The 22,081-nt window shown below is 37.5% G+C and overlaps 1 protein-coding gene across 2 annotated transcripts in view; it reads left to right on the top strand.

Moving 5' to 3' along the window:
- Positions 1–22,081, top strand: part of LOC148425129 (SH3 and multiple ankyrin repeat domains protein 2-like) — a 211,225-nt gene that overhangs the window by 151,634 nt on the left and 37,510 nt on the right. The gene's annotated exons all lie outside the window — the stretch shown is intronic.

Here is a 22,081-nt window from a genome sequence, read left to right as displayed (position 1 = left end):
AGTGTCTCTGTTTGGTTTATGAGTAAAAAAAAAAGTAAAAAGTGTTTCATCTCAACTCACCATGGTCATAATAATGTAGTAGTAATAAAGTTAGCATGGCAGCCACAAGGTTTTCCAATTCACAATCTTAATCGCTCACTCCAGTGGAGAATATAAACATGACAATAATTTTAATGATCAAAACTTTTCAATAGTCCAGTTTCTTGATTCTACTTTGACTCCAAATTGAAGGATGGCAACAGGACAAATACATGAAACCTAATTTTATCTTTCTACAGTATTTATGTGTTCTTTATCAGTATCATTCATTTACAGACTTTTCACATTGCCCAATGGAACATACAATGAATCTCAGTTGCAATTGAGTGAATATCAAGCTCTAAACACAGCTCTCTTACGTTTACACTGTGCGTCCACTTCAGGTTGTTGTCATGGCGACAGTGCACTGAAGTTTAAAGCTCCTCAGAGTGATGTTGAAAATGTGGTCCTTGTCTCAAAGAATGAAAATCGAGATATTCATACATTCAAATTCTTCATTTATACCGATGCATCTCAAATAGTGGGGCGGACTCCCCTGGGGGGGCACAAGGTGATGCCAGGAGGGGCGCGGATGACCCCAGGGAAAAGACTTTGTTCTTTTCATGTGACGTTTAATTGTAATAAAATAAGTAAAATAAGTAAATAATTTTCTTTCTTTTTCGTTTTGTTTGTCTCAGTCATTTTCATGCACTTGTGTATGTTTTTTTTCTGTTTAAGACTAAGCTGTAACCCATATTAACACTGTAAAAATATAATTAGTAGCTGTTGAGAGTTGATTTATATTGCTTTTTACTGTTGTTAAAAAGGATACAGGTTTAGGTATCTAAATACAGTGGACTCCAATGTTACAGCGTCTCTGGCTTATGTTTTTCTCTTGTTGCGACGTGTAATACTGAGTTTTTTCGTCCCCCCCTTTACGGTATTTTCCCAGCTTTGCGACAAAAACAACTGTCATGACCCTTGGGTTGACTGTATTTGTGTTGTTTGGTCTCCATCTACAGGCGCTTTTAGGTAATTCCACTTATTTTCAGTTGCCGTCCCTGCAACGCGTCACTACAATTCCGCTGTTGGTCGACGTCTCCTCACGGAGATGGTGGTCTGCTATTGGTCGGCCTCACTCGTTTCAAAATGGCTCAATGGTAAAGCTTGGTTAGATTATGAGTAGTTACAAAACCGTATTTATAGTGCATTTTACTGCTTATTTCAAACTTGAAAGGGTTAGCCATGGGTCCCACGATTGCTAGTGATGTTAAAAAGAGAAGTAAAATATAATTGAAATATAATTGAGACACACTGATTTATACCCTTTAAAATGATATGTTATACATGGAGGTAGCACAAAAATGGACATGTGACAGCTATTTGAATGATGCCAGAGTCAAATTCCTTTAACCCTTTCACTACCGATTTTTTTTGTTTGTTCTTTCAAAAAATAAATAAATGAGGGTTACGGCATATACAGTAAGTATTCTCTAGTCAATAATCATATTTGCGTTGTCCAATCTTTCCTTATAACAGAAAACGTGTTAACAAAATACAGTACCTGTCTAACAACACAAGCAATAAAAAGGCAAAAATATATTGTCCAAAACCTGTTTATTCAACAAAAGATGCAGTATTCAGAACATTTACGGTATATGAACACAATACTGAAATATACAAAAACATAGTCGTACAGTACCGTACTAAACCACGGTATTGTATATTGTACTCTTTTTTTTTTTTTTTTTTTAATGTTGAGTTTTGTCTATCTCGTGAAAAATTAGTTTATTTTGAGTTGTTTTGTTTTGATACCATCGTTTCCTTGCTGGATGGTGGCTTTTGATAAGGCTTTGAACTGGGCACAACATCTTCTTCATCCGTTCTTTTTATTATGGACACCACGATCTACAGGACATAAATGTAGATCATTAAAATCTTTTGGAATTATAGCCAAACTCATAACAATAAAGAGTCACATGCCGCCGTTTTGGATATGATGATAGAAGATTGAAAAAGGAGGAGCGGACATAGCTATTTGGTAGTATCGAGCAGGAACTTCCTGCGTTTGCGCTACTGCAGGCTTCCGTATAGCTTCTGGGTACCAGATGTTCTGTTGCAAGGGATCGATCATCAATGTAATATAGTTGTAGAAAAAAAAAAAAGTATATTCTGGGTTCCGTTTGACAGAGGTCCGAAGTTGGGAATACTTATTGTATTACTTGTTTATAAGTCTAGGATACTTTTAGGATTATTTGTTCAAAAAAATCTAAATCAAAATTCACAGTTTTTGCCCCATTTGTAATTTATAATAATAAAATGAGTAATAATATAAACGTGCCAGAGAAGTGAAAATGATCTCTAAAGTAACACACATACATAGCACATATTATCAATATATTTCTGCTGTTCTAGAACGTTAATTGAGGAGAAATTGTACAACGTAACCTACTTTGTTGACCGTGGGCCCAGCACTGCCTTGTGTGTATGAAAATGTCACTAGGAGCCACTAGAATCTGTAGATAGGTATGTAATGAACCACTGGGATGCCATTTCATCTTATTGCTACCATTCCTATACCCATTGCCATTTTTTTTTCAAAAGAGCAGGGACGCATCAAAGTTCCATAACAACAAGTACCTCAGGAAAAAGATATTGACCCAAAACTTTCAGGAAGTGAAGTAAAACCACCGGAAAAGAAATTCCAATAAAAGGTAAAGACATCATCAAAGAACAAATTTGATCCCTCAACAAAGCAAAAATTGTGATTTTGCCTCAACCTCAAAATTTAAATTTTCTATTAAGCTTACATTTCATCTCCTAAGGCATCATCTTTTTTTGCTTGTTTTAGTTTCGTTACTTTTGTGTCCGTGTGTGTATGTGTGTGTGCGTGCATGTGTGTGCTGTTAATGAGGTCAATAACCCCCGAGGAAATGTTATTTAAGAATTTAGTTACCTGAGGATAAGCGGCTCTAGAAAATGGATGGATGGATGGATGGATGGATTATTTATCATTTGGTGTGGCCTGTGAAGATTAAGAGAATGTGCTGATTTGTTATCATGTGTATTCATGTGTATTCATGTGTATATCATGCATTCAGTCACAATATGAAAAATAAAATGGTTTGATGTTTTCAAGGTTGACAAGTATTCATATTAGATGTTATTTTCATCCCACCTAATTCAGCATAAAGTGGACTTGTCACTCTGCGACACACGGCAAATGAACGGCTTGTTCATTTGACCCTGATATACGTTGTATGTCATTATTAGAAAATGTTGCATGAAATGATTACATCAAGTTGAGAGTAAAACATTACATCATTTATATTACATTATTATCTCAAAGGTAGGGTTGCACAATTAATCGAATTTTAATCACAATCACAATATTGGCTGCCACAATTAATTAAGCTGATCCTTAGTGATTTAAACATTTAAAAAGCTGGCCACTGTACATACATGTCGAATCAAGCACTTTCAGTCATCCTACCACCAGGGGGCATATATTGAGCTTGTTGTTTGTATGCTGTAGACCCCATTTACTGCCACCAGTATGGGAGAGTATCAGCTAACTGCGGGAAAAAGCTGCACAGAGTATAAAGTGCTGCAAAATGCGTACCGGCGAGATTCTGTGCATCTTCTTTCCGCATGGAGGGTTCACGCTTCAAGCATTAACCAAGCCTATGGTACGTTCACACCGAAGGCAAAAAATCGCGTCGCTATGCTCATTCGGTAGGCCTTCGGGCGCAGACGGGACTTCGCTTGTTCAAATATTCATGCGAGGTGAGGGGGCTGAGCCTGTTGTGCACTTTACAGTGGATCTGGAAACGAAGAGAACACCGCTGAGAACTTTCACTTTTCTGGGATGTATCAGAGCCAATTTTTTCTCTTACAGCACCTTTCTTTTTCTTTTTTAAATTGCATGTCCCTCCCTTTGTGGTAATACTTGTCTGACAGAGAAAAAAAAAGTTTCAACATTGCAATCAAGGGGCCGATATTGTGCTGAGTACTGTGCTGTCAATGCTGGACGATCTCTATATTGACACAATAACTGCTGTTCAACAGCTGTTAAAAAAGGAAGTAAATGCTGCACGCACCAGTTATCCCAAGTCCCCCCTCCTCCATTCTACAAGACAGGCGAGTACTCTTGCTTGGCTCTGTTTTTGTATTGAAAGCTCAGCTGGCCGTGTTGGATAGCTCTGGGTGACCGCCAACCATGACTTTTTGACTGCTAAGTCCATACTTTCTTCGACTGATTCTGGTACCTACCTCCCATCAGCATCAGAGTGAAATGGCATTGAGTTTCTCTTTCTATACCTTGCTAGCTGTCAAATGAGAACCATTTTGAAAAATCCAACTGGCAAAAACTGGAATAAACTGAGTTTGAAATGACCAAAAATGACATTTTGACTGCTAAATCCATACTCCATCCATACGTGATTCTGGTCCTTTTGTACTGTTTCTTTTTTCTCGCAAAAAAACTTAAAGGCTGTTGTAGATGTTTTCACAGGCCTGTTGTAGTATGTGCTTGGTTCTAAGTAGGCTTCATTTTTTTTCGTAGGTTTGCACTCAGCAAGTAAGTTAGCTGTGTTGCCCTGTGTGCTAGGTTTTTGCCATGTCTTGCGTGAATTTGTTTTAATTATTATTAACTTTATTTATTTTAGTTTATTTTTATTATTTTTAAGTGTCAAACCTTGAAGCCTTGTTTGTATACTATTTGTTTGAAAAAAGTGCAATAAATAGATATGTTTGACCAAACATGATGAATAATAGTACAGTGGGCCCCCGTGTTACGAACTTAATCCATTCAGCGGCTATGCTCGTAACTCGAATTGCTCGTATGACGGGCAATCCAAACCTACGTTAATTAGTGAATGCGTGCAACGCGTGCAAAAACCTTAGGTTAAAAACATGACGACTTTATACACATATTAAAAATTCGTAACATAATCTACTGTACAGTTAAATTAAATAACATAAATATACAAAGGAAAAATGACATTTACCTTTGGGGCGACGTGACGAGCTAGTGGTGGGGGGAGGCGGAGGGGAGCAGCGATAAACCCGCAGAATTTAATTATTTATTTTCTCAAACGAGAACATATCACCGGTGATTTCCTTCTCTTTAATCCATAATAGAAGAAGCCTCTCCATTTTGTTGTTGACCGAGGTCCGTCCCCTGGCAAGCAAAGCCTTGCCATTAAAAGACTTGCTTGTTATCATAGCTTCCTTGTTATTGAGAATTGTAGCGATCGTCGAGCGGTTACGGCCATACTCACTAGCAAGGTTAACTATGCATGCGCCTCCTTCGTATTTTTTTACGATCTCCTGCTTCGTTTCTATTGTCATCATTCTCTTACTTCTTCCTTTCCCGCCACTTGCAATTTTAGAAGCTATGTCTAACAGATAAAGTTTGCAAAGTCTTCACAACACATCGACCAGCTGTGCCATCAAGCTAGATGAAGGCGTTCGGCCAATAGCATATCGGTATTTCTGTGATTGACGTGACGCCGGCCAATAGCATATCCGCATCTCTGTAACTGAGACTGTGACTGTGACCTTAATCGACCAATAGCATATCGGCATCTCCGTGACTGAGACCGTGACTGTGACCCTATAAGACCAATAGCATATCTGCGTTTACCGTGGCATGCGAGAATAGTTATTTTTGTTGATGCTGCAAAGCGAAAAAAATTGTGCGGACACACTGACCGGCATGTTGGATTGTTCATAAGACGAAAGGTTTGTGCGTAAGAGGCGGACAAAAAACGCCGCGGCCTACATTCGTAAGATGGAAAATTTGTAAAATGGGGAGTTCTTAAACCGGGGGCTCACTGTAATTAATAATCGTGATTTCAATTTTGACCAAAATAATCGTGATTATTATTTTGGACATAATCGTGCAGCGCTAGTACAAGACTTTAATTAGGGGGTTGACTTATACCCGCATAACTCAAAACCAGACCAATTTTCTCCACATATGTGCATGAATAATATTAATTTGAATACAAAATATGCTTGGACTTTCAAACGCATTTTCGTCAAGAGCCGCCTCATCGCCTGTTTTATGTTAACAACGAGGCTGCGTGGATCATTTTTCCGGCGGACTTTGACCCTTTATGAAAAGGAAAATACGGCCTGACAAAAATATGAAAGCAGTGGCATGGCACGCGTGGATGTCAGCAGGTGGGGGGAGAAAGACAGCGAAGAGCAACTGATCCACGCTTTGATCTGGCCACAGTCGTCACATGGTTAAAGAAGGCTTCAACAAAGCATTTCTGGAGACCTCCACTAAATTGGAAGGTTCCGAATGGAGCGGAAGTTACGAGGATGTTTGCACAATGACGAGCAGGAAGGAGAGGACATCCGGAATTTAAATGGGAGGAGCTATATGGTGTGTCAAAGAGTGACGATGACTTTTAGGGCTTTTCGACAAATTCATATTCAGCTGTGTCAAAAAAATAAAATATAGAGAAATATGGTAAATACCAGTGTCTTCTCGACATCTACTCAGCAGCAGTGGCCTCCTAAATTATCCCCACCTCGCCAGAACGCCTGCTCCCGCTGCTGAAGAAGGAAATGCAGTATACTGCACAGGTATATTTCCTCTTTCAGTGGAAGGTTCTACGCTCACATCTAAACAAAACAAAAAAGAATAATTTAAGCCAAACATAAGGGTCCTTTTTATTCACGAACAGATTCAATTTGATTTGACCACAAGTACTTTAGTTACTTTTCAGCTAGACTGAAGTTTAGAAAATAAAAGATGCAAATTTCACACTTCCTTACAACAAACCGGGTTGATTTCCAATTATGTAGTCAAAAACAGCATTATATAATCAAATAAAATGCCGCTATAGCTTTGCTGGCTTCATCGCCTCGTTAGCAAGCACAAAACGCATTCTGACAAATTTCAAAATTATTATATTTTTAAAAATATATTAAACTGGTTGAATTGATTGCTTTATTATAGAATCATTAATACTTTAACAATTTAATATAAAATGAAATAAGATTAACACAAATATATGTATTTTTTATTAATAACCCAAATTATTTCATGGATGCCCTGCAGTTAGGACAGTGGTTTTCCCCTGGGTTTTTTGCTTATAGCTGTCAGACAGTGCAAGACAGACCTTCCAAGGGGATTTCTGACACTGCTTGTTATCTGTCATAGATCATCTTTGCTTGCACAATGGGTACAGGTTTTGGCCCTGCCTCATTCTTTCTACGGTTTTGAGCTACCATGGTCGATTGTTTTTACACAATTGTGCTCCTTTATCAGTACCATAGAGTGGAGAGCATGCTCTCTCGAACAGGGGTTCTCAATTTTTTTGAAGTCAGGGAACCCTTTTAGGAAAGCAAATTTTGCAAGGTCCCCCATTGCAAATGTCTACAGAAACAAAACAAATCAGAAAAAAAAACATTTAGTTGAAAAAAGTCCTTAGCTTTGGTTTTAAACTCCAGGTGCTTTCTGGTGAGGTGCCGCTTTATCTTTGGGTTTCATCTCCTTGTTAGAAAGCACTTGTAAACACAAATCGTATTTTGGTCAACCATCGTTGTTATCAATAATTTTGCTGTAGTCCTTTTTTTTTTTTTTTTTTGGTTGTTGAGACAGCTTTCCTTTTGTCTTGTCCTCACTAGATGAAGTGGACGGTCTTACAAAACACATCCATAGCTAAGTATTTAGCAGAGGTCCTTGATGATGATCTTGATTACGAGGGTCTATGACAAATTTCAATTTCAATTATTACATTTTTAAAAATATATTAAATTGGTTGAAGTGATTGCTTTATTGAAGAGTCATGAATACATTTACAATTTAATATCAAATAAAGTTAACACAAATATATATCTTTTATTAATAAACCAAATTCTTTCATGGGGCCCCGGCAGTCAGGCCACGGACCCCACTTTGAGATCCACTGCTCAAATTGTATTTTGTTAATGTACTGATCTTGTCAGTTGCCATCCAATTTCCTCTGTGCGCGTGCATGTGTGCGTGTGTGCGTGTGTGTGTGTGTGTGTGTGTGTGTGTGTACTACACATTAGCAGAACATCCAGGTACATGCATGATTCAGAGCTCTACAGAAGCACCAAGCTTTCATTGCCTGATGTAGTTTGTCAGGAGATTGTTTGCATGCATTTTTGGTCTGCCCACACAGACATTCACATCTTTTACCTAATGGAGCCCTTATTTCTTAGACAGGCAGTCTATATTGTATTTTAATCATTTCGATTTTCTAAATTTTTGTCGGAATTAATTTAATGAATTATCATTCACGAGACCGGTTCTCAAAGGGGGCTGGACTGCAGGGGTCCGTGAAATGATTTGTGTGTTTTAGAACTGATTTAGTTTATCTTTTAACAGTTACAGATTTGTGCCTTGGTTGGCTTTGTCTATGTTTTTTGGTGCCACCTCTGGCCGCTATTGATAGTGCATTTTGTGGTGGGAACAGTTGCCGTCAGTGCGAATGCGTTGTTCCTTCTCTTTATGAGATCTGGCCCACTAATGTCTGTGTGCTGTTTTCAGCATTGGAATGTTGTCATTTATGCTAATAAGCCCATAATTAGTCGTTTGTTGGTCCGACTTGTCGATGGCATGCTAGCTAATCTTAGTTTTTATCTTCAGCATGTTAGCAGCAGTAGTGTTTCAGTAGTGTTGCGTTGTATCTGTTTAGCTTGTTCGCATTTTGTTTTGTGCTAAGTATTTCCTTTCGATAAATGTTAGCATATATAAATTATTAAATATTTTGCATTGATAATCATACTGGGATTTCATCTAATTTCCATTCTGTATTGAAAGGTATATCATTTGTAGTCCAGTTTTATGATTGATTAACTCTACGCTATTTGTATACATTTAGTAAGATATATAATGTGTGCATATGGGAGTTATGTTTGGTGTATTTTCTTTTCTTTACAGTTTTACAATATAAATCAGTGAGAACTGTACTACAGACACAACTAAATAAAGAACAGTTACACACTAGGAAGGAGAGAACGTTGGGTTATTCATATAAAAAATTGTAACATATTTGTATTCATTTCATTTTATTTTATATTAAAATTGTGAAATCATTCATGACTTCAATAAATCAATCAATTAAACCTGTTTAACATGCTTTAAAAAATGTAATAATTTTTAAATTTGTTGAAATGTGTTCTGTGTCTACAATTAATTTCTAACAAGGCGATGAAGCTAGCAAAGCTAAACCGGCATTTTATTTTATAATGTTGTTTTTGACTACATAATTGGCAGCTACCTTTTGGGGGCAAATTATCCCGGTTTGTTATAAGGAGGCATGCAATTTTCAATTTTTATTTTCTGAGCCAAGTTGCAAATATACTTGTTGTCAAATTAAATATGATGCTGAATAAAAAGGCCAATTATGTCTGTCTTAAATGTTTGTTTTTTTTTTCACAAACATTTGCAACGGGTATAATTTGCTTTCTAAAAGGGGTCCCTCACTCCAAAAAGTTTGAGAAACCCTGATCTACAGTATATCCCCTTAAAAATGCAGTATTTTAAGAGCACCCTCCTGACCTTGTGTCATAACTTGAGAAATTGGGCGGGTCACACACAGAGTCACAATTGGGGTTGCAAGGCTGTCTCCAACTGCGCGCCCAACGACATCTTGAAATTTACAGTAGCTGTTATCTCATCACTTTGATCTCAACAAGTCAATTTCTTTTTTGACATTGTCTAAAGCCACCGAGTTCCAAAATCTGTAAATATCTCAGGTCAGATCTCACTTTTTTTAATTGCTCACGTGAGCATTGAGGTGCCCCTGCAGATTTGGGGACTGCTGACATCTTAGCTCCTAGGGTCACTAGGACACGCAAACCCCTCTGACACTGTATGGTGACGGCTCATGAAGGGGGTTATACATATTTATATGTTTACTGTATAAAAAAATGTGTGGACTCTCAAAAAAACCCTAAAATATGTGTTTGGGATTATATGAGGATTACATGAGTTAAATGTGTTGCGATGGTATGTTGTCGAAAACGATCAATATCTGGCACCAGTCTAACCATGATTTAATCCGAGAGCACATCACAATTTTGATTTTGTTATCTCTTCCACTCCTTTATGTGTTCAAATAAAGCAATTTAATGTGTGCTTGATCTTTTACTTTTTACATTGATGGACTATTAATGCAAAATATTTCCTCACTTCCTGCTTCTGTTGAATTGCATACATTGTGGTAAACTGAAGTTTGTGTTGGATACTTCAGTTTTACTGAGTAATCTGTCGGGTTAGTTACTAAAATATATGATATTTGCCGCCCCCCCAGGTCAAGGTTTTAAAAACTATTAATACTCTCATCTGTCATGAGCAAGACATTTCTTAATGTTCAATATTTTGTTTAAACATAAAATAGATTGTATTCATTGGGAATCAGATTATGGCTTATCTGGGGTATATCCTAGCTGATCTTAAGGAAAGGGTGGACTGTACCCTGGACTGGCCTCTACTCAATGATAATGAGACAAACAACCGTTCCCACTCACTTCACAGAAGCGAGGGAACCAGTTGTGAAGTGTAGGGATGCCCAATAACTACTTATTACCACGGATCGTGAGAATCGATTTTTTTTTGTTTCTTTGTTTACTAACTGTATCCGTTGAAATGTACAGTAGCTGTAAAAAAAAATAAAATATTTCAATCATGCTTCCTTGTTTTGGTGTGGGGTCAGCAGGTGATACAAGAAGTGGTTAGCAACAATGTAGAGTCAACATGTTTTGCTACTTTCTGACCAGCAGCGCTGATGCATGACGCGCTGATGTACTTCATGTATTAGTAAAGTTGGTTACGTTTTGTCATCACTCTCACTAGTCTTTTATTTATACTATGGAGAAATTTGTCAAAGGAAAACTCAAGGTTTTACTGTGCAGCGATCCCTTGCTATTTTGCACCTTCCCTATCGCGCCCTCAGTAAATCGAGGATTTTTTTTTTTTTTAATTTCTAAAAAAGCTATACTGTGGAGATGAATGAAAAGAGGGTACTTCATTTTTGACTGGGATGTTTAGGTTTTATTTCCCGCAAACATTTGTAATGGGGGTCCTTGGAAAATATGCTTTTTAAAAGGGGCCCCTGAATCCAAAAAGTTCAAGAACCCCTGTTATAGACAATACCTAAAACTTTTCATACACCCGTCGTACAGTCTTAAAATAACAGAGTGGCAGAATCACTTCCTATAAATAATGAATTGATCAGCACAGCACATAAAGAGCAGCATGCCTGAACCTGCTGTGCTCTGGGAGCTGCTGTTTATTTTTAAATCAAGCCCAACATAGGGCACCGTTGAAATGCGGCATGAGCCCAAGACCGTTTAAGTTGGCTTCACTCTTAGGACAAGCAAATTTGTAGGTAGGTAATATATCCATTGACAAAAAAAAAACAACAAAACAGAATCTAATTCATTCCTGATTAATGATGTCTTGTTATGATGATCCACCCCTCCAAACAGTGATCAAAACCTCAGCACCACTCCCACCTCCAGCAGTATCACACAGCAACTGTTGCTTAGCAACCTTGAACATGCTATGCGTCACTGTGGACACACTGATAATGCAGCTTTTAAGAGTAATGCCTAGCTGAGATGCTTGGGATGTAGAGTTGAAAGTGTGGTTAACATGTGAGTTCATAGCATCAAAAAGGACACAGAGCGCTTGGTGCAGGAGGATTGAGAGCTATGGGATGGATTCATTTGGATCTGCAGGATGTAATATTTTGGGTTGGATTTGGAGTAGTTGATACTTCTACCAGAAGTCATGAAGTTTGACTGCAATAGTTTGAAGACTTCATAGTCCTCTTCAAAGCACTGACCATCCCATAGTGACCAACAAAGTGTTGCTTGTGTGCTATTACAAGTTAGATAGAATTGTCATTCTACACAGTGGTATCTCCAAAGAGCAACTGTATCTGTGGCGTGAGTCAATCAGGGCCAGCAAAGCCATCTCTCCTGGGCTAATATAACCTGACATTATCATAATTATAATAAAAGTCAATTTCATTTTAAATTCATTTTTGTAATATTCATATCTAAATATATATATATATATATATATATATATATATATATATATATATATATATATATATATATATATATATATATATATATATATATACTTTTTTAAATTATTCTCCATATTCTGTTATTTTCTTGTCATATTATATCCATATTGTTACACTCCTCCTCAGTGCTGCAGTTTGAGTGTAGAGTTTTTAGCCAATTAGAATTCAGGTAATGTGTGTCGCCAGGCAGACTTCATGGCAGACTTCATGTCTGCCTGAGCCCGGAGGCGCTGGGCATTCACTTAAACAGTTGAAGGCTTCTGTGCAGTGTGAAATGACATATTGTGTACGGGCCCATATTTTTGTTAGACAGCTGCAATAACCAATCGAGCCATAAAAACGCCTTCAAGAAACCTCACGTAGAACGTGATGTAACTTTTTTTTTTTTTTAACTTAAAATGGCTGAAGAAGAGCAAAACGGAAATTGGACCAACCCGTCTTTTAGCATTGGTGTCCATGTCGATACAGAAGGATTTATTATTGGGAGTGAAAGCAAAGACAAACTCTACAAGCAAGTCATGAAAGTCTTTCTGAGGAAAAAAAGAGAAGAATGGATTTTGTACTGAAATAACTTGGGGACAGCCGTTTTGGGTGAGTTAATATGTTTTTGTCATTTGATGTCATTCATATTCAGTTGTCGTGTTTGGTTGGGTTTGGTTGTTTGTTGGGCTTTGTTCATGTTTCTATTCCACTCGCGTCTGCCTTTATTGTCTACGCTCTCGTTTAATTTGTTCCACCTGCCGGTGACACTTTGTCCAGTATTGCTCCCGGTTCGGTCCTGCCTCATTTCCTTGTTCAAACTTCCTTTTTTGAGCAGCATACTTCTCAGTTTTCCTGCAACTTAGTGGCTTTTTGTATGCTTTTCCTTTGATATCACTCATCAAAAACACCTAAAAGCCCATTTCCCCCAGGGGTTAAAGTGCAAATTCACCATGGTGTATGGTCTCAAAACGCTTTACCACGTAATCAAATTAAAACACTTAATAAAATAATCAAATGCAGATCTGCTGTGCCCTAGTAAAAATTTCACAAATAAAAAAATACTACTTTGTATGGTAATTCATTGGTATTCTATTCACCAAAAATAAACAATGCGCACATGGCGGATTATTATGGTCATTTATTCACGTGTAGCAAATTCAGCTGATAATACTTCCCTGTCGATAAAGCAAGCATGAGAGAGAGACACAGAGAGATAGAGAGAGCGAGAGAGAGAGAGGAGGGGCAGGTGAAGTTTTTAAGTGGAGAAGACAATAACGTTTTAAATATATTATTTGGGTTTCATGGTGTGAGCTGGATATTGTCTATATTGACTTTGATCAGGCTTGACCTACCAATAGTTGACTGGCTATTCCTTACGAATTAAGGCCAGTACAGTGGACCCCCGGGTTACAGCATCCATGTCTTACATTTTTTTCATGTTGCGAGGTGGAATACTGAGATTTTTCGTCCCCTGTTTACGCTGTTGATACGCTGGGATTAAAGTGCCAAACATTAAAAACAAACAAAAAAAAAAAATGTAAATAGTTACTACAATAGTGAGTAACTACAGTACTGATTTTACTTCTGGGCAACACAACAAGTCCACCCGTGGTGCAGCAAACTTACATTTGATTAATTTTAAATGCTCATTTTGTTTTTTAGAAGTACAAGCATGTCCACATTTTAAGTGCCCCACTGTGCTCTTTGGGCTGTAACTATTCCACCTGCTGTGGAAAAGACATGCTCACTCCTAACTGATGTCACAAGGATGGAAAGGTGCAGTTTTGAAATAGCAGCAAGCAAAGGAATCAGTCGTGATGGCAAAGTTACTTGCATCTTTCATGTCAGCAATTATCCCCACTTTTGTTTTTATGTAAAGTGTTGGAACTACTGTGCAACTAAAATGATGTCGTGTCGGGATCTCATACCGTGGTTAACAGTGTGAATTCCGCCAAAATCCACTGCCTTCTACTGTTGAAAATGACTTCATAGCGAGCACAATGTACTATACATACATATCCCGTGTTGTTTTGGTAGCTCTCGCACTTGATGGGTCCAGTGGCAATGCAAAGGCATTTCTTATTGTTGCTTGCTTGTTAGAACGCACTTTTAAAGAACTGGCTAGCTTCAAGTTTTGCTGGTAGGACCGCAAATGCCTTTGCTTACATTTCGTGTTAAATGCGGTGTATGGCTTTTTTTTTTTTTTTTTTTGCAGAGTTTGCAAACTGTCTTTGTCTGTCTTTCTTTGTTTGTAGATCCGTTAATATCAGCTTATCTTTGTATGTGTATTGTTCCAGACCGTCCTCCATTTGCTCTAGTTCAATAATCTTTTTGTCCTTTTCCACAAGCAAGTCTTTCAGAGAGTTTACTTCCTCCATTAGTTCAGTCATTCATTCCAGCTGAGATGATAAGTTTGTTTGTTCACCTGACATAAAGTTGAGAGATTTTTTTAATCACAATTTAGTAAACACCATACGCATGAAAATACACATCTTGGCAGTGTCACTCATGTGTGTAGGTTTGTCCAAGTGCAGTGAGAGACCAAGTCTGACTCTAAGGCTTAAGCTAAGTTAGGCTTGCAATCCTCGTCTGTTCTCATTTCAGGCAGGGAAGAGTAAAATGACCCAGGCAGGATAGACATATTTACCAGGCATTTATACAGGAGAATGTGCTGTCTTGTCAAACCACTGTATTATCATAAAACAGACAAATATTGTGAGAAAAATATAGGATATCAAATACTGTATGACACAGATGTCCTTGGTAAGCTTTTAGTTCGAAGTTCCACCCGGAAGCAATTTGTGACAATTGTCTACAATTTGATCATCTTTACTCCCAGAGTGAGCAACATTCAATGTGAACAATCCTGTGTTTGTTTGTTTTTTTTTCTCTCTCGAATGCCATTATTTTATTTGGCTGTTTTTTTTTCTTTTTCTTTTCCTTTTTTTTTTGTAGTGTGATGTACTGCAGGTGACCAACGAGGTGGTCGACCGTTATGGTCTCATTGGGCGCCCCTGCTCCAAGTTGTCCTTAGGTGGGGGCATATTATGGAAACCTTTTCTTTAGATTGATTCAAAATCTGATAGTTGAAATTGATGGAGTGTCTCCAGAATAGACTCCAGACATCATCAAGTTTGAAATTTTGTAAACCTGCTAAAAGTTAATGAACTACCAATTTATGAAAATGCATCTGTGAGCAAGTCATCTGTAGTATTTTGTTGAACAGCATTTCACAATCCATAATGTGGCAGCTAGGCTTGACAATGATTGGCCGTCTCGAAGACACAATGAGACACAGGCAAAATGATTCAGTGGGCCCCTGGTATGTGTGGCCAAACCACATAGTTAACATATATTATCATGAATATATACTTTCGTCTGCATTTTCTTGGGTGAATCCTTTTGGGTTTTTGGCAAATGATGGCTTTGCTCTGATCTGGTGACCAGCCAGTTGCAGCCTGATAATAATTCATCGCCTTTCACTTAGATGCTTGTCTGCTCGAGGCAGAAATTCACCTGCATGGCTTTTAATAACTTCTGAATAGGGAAAATAGGAACCATTGACGCCTGGTCTGATGATTCCAGCAGATAATATTCTTCCCTTTAGAATGAGATTGAAATGATGCCCAAAATTAGAGGTCCCCAACTGCTGGTCCACGGCCCGGTACTGGTTTGTGGCTCAACTGGTATCAGGTCTGTACCTAAAATAATGATGTTTTGGAACAGATTTAGTTTAAACTTTAACAGGTCGTTCATTTGTGCTTTATTTGGCTTAATCTTTGGTTTTTGGTGCCGCCTCTGGTCACTGTTGATTTTACGTACATTTTGTAGTGAGGAGGGTGGGCATGGCTTGGATTGAGCGCAGTCAGTCGGTGACACACACATTTTGTCCCTCTGTGAAATCTGGCCCACAAGAGTCTATAAATTGTACTTTCTTTGTAAGGATGTTGTCATTCCTGATGATATGCCCAAAATTTGTTTGTTGATCCAACAACTTGTGAAGTTGCATGCTAGCTAATGTTAGTTCTTATCTTCAGCATGTTATATAGTGCTGCCTTGTAGGCATATAGCTCGTGAGCATTTTCATTTGTGCCTGATATTTCCCTTCGGTATATGCGAGCATATGCAAAGGTTTTGCATTGAAAAGTACTCATTTAACTTTTCGTAGTGAAATGAATAGCATTTTTTTAGTTTGTTACTGACAATTATTTGTCAGTAATTAATGGTGAGCTCACTTTCAAGCATATTCAAACCGAACCACTGGTCCACAATACAGACTTGTCCGTCCGTGGTGATAAAAAAGGTTTACTAGTGAGCACTGGTGAGACATCACCAATACAGGTACAACAGACCAAAGAGATATAGAAGGGCCAAATCTCTGTTCATAAAGGAGAATGCGATGAAGAGCTCAACTGGCATAAACAGTGTGGACATCAAATAAAGAAACTCGGAGTAGTGTCACTTCTCCTCTCCATCCAAAGGAGCTGGTGACTCACCTATTTAAGCCGCAGGATGTCTGGACACATCCAGTTGGAAGAAGAATTTAAACATGAGGGACCTCATAACTCATCCAGATTGGGAAGGCCTCCATTTGCCACTTTTCTAGCTACTTAATCACATTATAGAAAACAACTACCGTACCAAATAATAGTACAGTGATCCCTCGCTACTTCGCGCCTCCCGTATCGTATTGCAGGAATTTTTTTTTATTTATTATTAATTTGCGGAGAGACATGCTGTGAAGGTCCTGCATGCCAGACATGAGTTAACTATAAATGCACTTGCATCAGGCACTCGTCGCGCCTGGAGCCAGTCACCTGTCTTGTAGGAATGCCCATCTCCCTCATAAAACTCATACACGCTGAAAGGAGCAAAGGGAGAGAGGAAAACAGCACTGCAGCAGAACGTTATAAATTTCTTACCTAGATTTCTTTTGTAATAAATGTGAACTCGGATTGTTATCCTGTTTGGTCAGCTACAGGCTTCACTCTAATTAGATCTCCGAGCACCACTAATATAAACACGGCTCTCCGTGAGATGACAGCCAAATGGATGGCAAGGGAAAGGATAACAGCACAGTTACTGTATAAGGTTTAATAATTTAAGATTCAAGTAAATATGTGTACTGCAGTAATATTTGTCTTAAAATGTGTAAAGTATGTGTAGTGGGGTCTGGTCCCCATTAACGGTGAAAATAAGGGATCACTGTACACTGCACATACTGTAAACAGTACTGTGTGTTGGATCGCTTTATAATGTTGCTTCAGAGCAAGGTGGTCTCAATATTTTTTAGTTTTGGTTTCTGATTGTCACTAAAATGCTGTACCGTACATTACATTACTTTATTTAGTACCAAGCAGGCACACAGGAGCTCAGCAAATAGTTTCTATGCACAGTATGCAATCTTCATATCTGTAAGGTTGCATACAAGTCAAGAAAAAGATTTCTAATTTAGGCCTTCTGAGCCGGAAATGTTTTGGAAACCCTCATTTAATGTATAATTCTAAATTTGCATGGTCTTCCTGTGCTCTGTCCCTCATGCCAGATAAGTGGCTGGTGTGGCTTGAGTGGTCATCTAACCAGCTGCTGTGATCCCCTATTGAAGTGTCATTGAACAAAATTCACAACACTCACTGGAATGAGCTGTTTTTATTTTCTTGACAGTATGTTACATTACATTAATCACTGTGTAATTTTAGCTTTGAGTACCATCAAAATAGAAAAGCACTATACAAAAAAAATTAAGCCCGCTAAGCATTTATGTCCGATACTGTATGTGCAACTTCTTACTGCACATCAGCGCAGATTATATCTGAACTTCATTGTCATGTTGAACAATACTGGTAGAAATAAAATGGATAGTGTGGTCTACTGGTTCTTTATTATATGATTCTCCAGTTGAGGGCAAACTTCCCATTGTTAATATGTATTTTCCATAGATACAGTATATTTGGGCTGCATGATTTTGGCCAAAATAATAATGACGGTTATTTTGGTCAATATTGCAATCACGATTATTCATCATGTTTGGTCAAACATGTCTATTTATTGTCCTTTTTTAACCCTTCAGCGTAATTTGTCCATATTCTGGATTTTTTTGTTTTTTTCTGTGTTTCATCAAAGAAAAAACATTGGAAAAAATACACTAGGGAGATAATATTTATATTCTTTTTATATTTACATAGTAAAAACATGTGGAAGTTCAAAATGGCACTATGCTGCAATTTCTAACTTATTGTAAACAGGTTGGGGAGATTCGCACTAAATTCTTGTAATAATGACATTTTCTGGCTGGAAGGGGGGGGGGGGGGGGGGGGTGTTGTGTTAAGATAGTAGTAGTCCTTCATTTCAGTAACCGGTGTTTTGTGTTCATGAATTCTGCATATTGTTAGCCATAAATTCTGTCATCAAATCAGTAAGTGTCATGTTTTCACCTTCTTTTTCTAAAAAATATCAATTGTTATGACTATGACTTATCCAAGGATGTAATTATGTCACGTAAAATATTTTAGTTTGATTTATATAAAGCCTATATAGCATAGTTAGTATTGCTGTTAGCATAATACTCCTATTATTGTCCACAGGGGGCATCATAACAAAAAAACAAACGATATATGTAAAGATAGTTCTGATGCCACTGAACATTTTGATTGGTTGAAAGTGAAAAATATTGACAAAATCACAAGAATTTAGTTTGATTCAGAAACTGTCATTGTGTAAAAACTGGGCAGGCATAAAAACCACCTGTTTATCTTGTTACCCTCAGGCCGCCGTTACAGAGCACACAAAACCCGGACAAGCAGATTTAGAGACAGTTTTTTTTCCTAGAGCTATTACTGCAATAAATAATCACGGAATATAATCAAGTACTGCATTTTAAACCATACTCACTTTCTTCACTTGTGCAATAATGAGCATTATCTGAGCCATTCATCCATGTGCAATATGTGTACTGCGTGCGAGAAAAGCCTCAGACCAAACTACCACTACATATGCTGTTGTTGTGTGTGTTTTAAACATTGTATTTATATACTGTTATATTTTACTCTATTTATTCTGTTTTTTAACGAAATGCACTAAGGAGTAGCACCCAAATTTCGTTGTATGCTATACAATGACAATAGAGGCGATTCTGATATATATATATATATATATATATATATATATATATATATATATATATATATATATACATATATACACACACCATATTTTCCGCACTATAAGGCGCGTGGATTAAAAGGCGGCCCCTCAATTAATGACATATTTTAAAACTTTTTCAATCACAATATAGTAATACTCAAAGTAATAAGAATTATAACTCAAATAAAAACTCTAAACTCTCAATAGCATAATAACTAAATGTCAATATGACCAACCTTGTTCAAAAAGAAACACACAAAGGAACAGGTAAAGCTTACTTTATCAGTTCATTCCCCATCTATGAATCCCAATCTCAATATTGATCCATATAAAAGGCGCGCCATCAGCTTTTTTAAAAATTAAGACTTTTAGGTGCACATTATAGTGTGGAAAAAAAAAAAAAAAAAAAAAAATATATATATATATATATATATATATATATATATATATATATATATATATATATATATATAAAAGCAACGTGAGTTTCGCTATTAGAATGATACTGCTATTATTGTCCATAGGGGGCATTAAAAAAATATTTAAAAAAATAAAAACTATATATGTATAGATAGGCATAATGCCAATGAACATTTTGAGTGGTTGAAAGTGAAAAAATATTCAGAAATAACATAGTTTACACACTTCAAAGGAAAAGCCATACTTTGGACTAAATCACAAGAATTTAGTTTGATTCAGAAAACTGCCATTGTGTAAAAACTGGGCATGCATAAAAAATTATTTTGTTATGATTTATGGACTTATTTGGGCCTCTAACTATGTAAAATGAATTATTCAAATTAGACATACAGCATAGTTAGTTTTACTATTAGAATAATGCTGCTATTATTGTCCAAAGGTTGCACTGAAAAAAAAACAAAAAATACCATATATGTGTAGATAGGTATCATGCCACTGAACATTTTGAGTGGTTGAAAGGGAAAAAAATATTCAGAAATTACTTAGTTATCACACTTCAAAGGAAAAGCCATACCTTGGACAAAATCACAATTTTTTTTTCTTATCATTTTCAAGTTTTGAAATGTGCCTATTATATGTTCAAGAACTTAATAAATACATTTTATTAACGTTATTGGGCCATAATGCAACAGATATACATCCAGGGATGTAGTACACTTAAAATGAGACGTAAAGTAGGTCATTAACTTTGGAAATGTGTTATTCTTTAAGTCCCAGTTGTTTCATACAAAGAGGATACAGAAGCATTTCAAGTTTAGTAAGAGAAAGGGTTTTTTTTTGTGTGTGTCCATGTAAGCGTGTACTGTATGTCTGAATACGTAGCAATCACTGTTGTATAATAGGGTGGAGGAAGATGGTATATTACGTAATCCAACCCCTATGCAAAGTAAATGTGTGCGTGCATGCGTGTATGCATGTGTTTGTGTGGAGGAGGTCATTGTGAAACAGCTGTTGTGGTGTTTCTAATTAATAAAATCCCTGTCCTGATGATGCGTGATCCCAATACCATATGAGATTAAAACCCAGGGATTTCCCTGTCTTTCTCTGAAATCCTTTTTTATGCCATCTTTTCACTGACATTTCTATCATCCTCCTCTTTTGCTATCCATATTATTATAGATATTATCGTATTAAATACTACAGAAATGGAGGGCTAGACTAGAGCGGACAAATGAGTGTACGGAGGAGTACATCAACCCTGAATTTCTATGGCTAAAATATGAAATTATGATCATATTTTCACACTGATCTCACGTGATTATAATTAACAATTTCATTAGACATCACCTCGACCTCTAATGATGAGACAGCTTTGAGGAAATTCTGTTCCAGCAACCAGAGTCTCAGGAGGGGAAGGCAGTGCTCCATCAAAAACTGTAGGGGATGGGCCCCTGCGGACCTAAACTCAGGATGTCAGGAATCGCCGGGCAGAGCACTTCGAAGACCTCCTCAATTCCACCGACACGTCTATCTCTGAGGAAGCAAAGTCTGGAAGTTCTGCGGTGGCCTCTCCAATCTCTGGGGTTGAAGTCACAGAGGTGGTCAAAGAACTCCTTGGTGACAAAGCCCCGGGGGTGAATGAGATCCACCCGGAGTTTCTAAAGGCTCTGGATATCGTGGGGCTGTCCTGGCTGACACGCCTCTGCAACACAGCGTGGACATTGGGGACAGCACCTCTGTATTAGCAGCCTGGGTTGGTGGTCCCCTTTTGTAAAGTCGGAAAAGGATGGAGTCGGGGATGAGGATTTGCCCCATGTGAAGGAGTTCAAGTATCTTGGGGTATCTTGTTCACGGGTGAGGGTAGGATGGAACGGGAGATCGACAGGCGAATTGGTGCAGCGTCTGCTGTAATGTGGACACTGTACCTGTCTATTGTAGTTATGTCTGTCTTTTGTTTGATTTTTTTCAACTGCCAGCGTACAGCAGTGTCAGATTTTTAACGTAAGATTAACAGAGTACTGCAGAGTAAAATTGCAGTTCAAACTCAAAATCAATACTTAGATAGCGTCTCCTATCCTACCTTGTTTAATTGATTGATTGATATTTTGATGTATTACTTAATGGATGCGAACACATTTTTGTATTTCGGCTTTTTTTTTTTGGTGTCGTTTATTTTCGTAGTGTTTCAGCCAAGGGATGGAACACCTGATAGTGTGAGAACTAATTGGTCATGCCATGTTGAACTTTGACATGTTTTCACCATCCAAGTGTAATCTCAGCTCCAGTGTGTCTTCTTTCAATGCTTTCCCTTTGATTTGAAATGCTTTTGATGTAAAGATCAACAAAATGATGATGTAAAGTTGGATAAAATATCACACAAGGGTTAGGGAGAACATGTGCACCCTTGTGCACATACCGAAGTACAG

Source organism: Hippichthys cyanospilos, chromosome 4 (genome assembly GCF_059441005.1).
Source record: "Hippichthys cyanospilos isolate Australia breed blue-spotted pipefish chromosome 4, RoL_Hcya_1.0, whole genome shotgun sequence".
Lineage (NCBI taxonomy): Eukaryota > Metazoa > Chordata > Actinopteri > Syngnathiformes > Syngnathidae > Hippichthys > Hippichthys cyanospilos.
The sequence above is the reverse complement of the archived record's forward strand: the minus strand, read 5'-3'. Positions and strand labels throughout refer to the sequence as shown.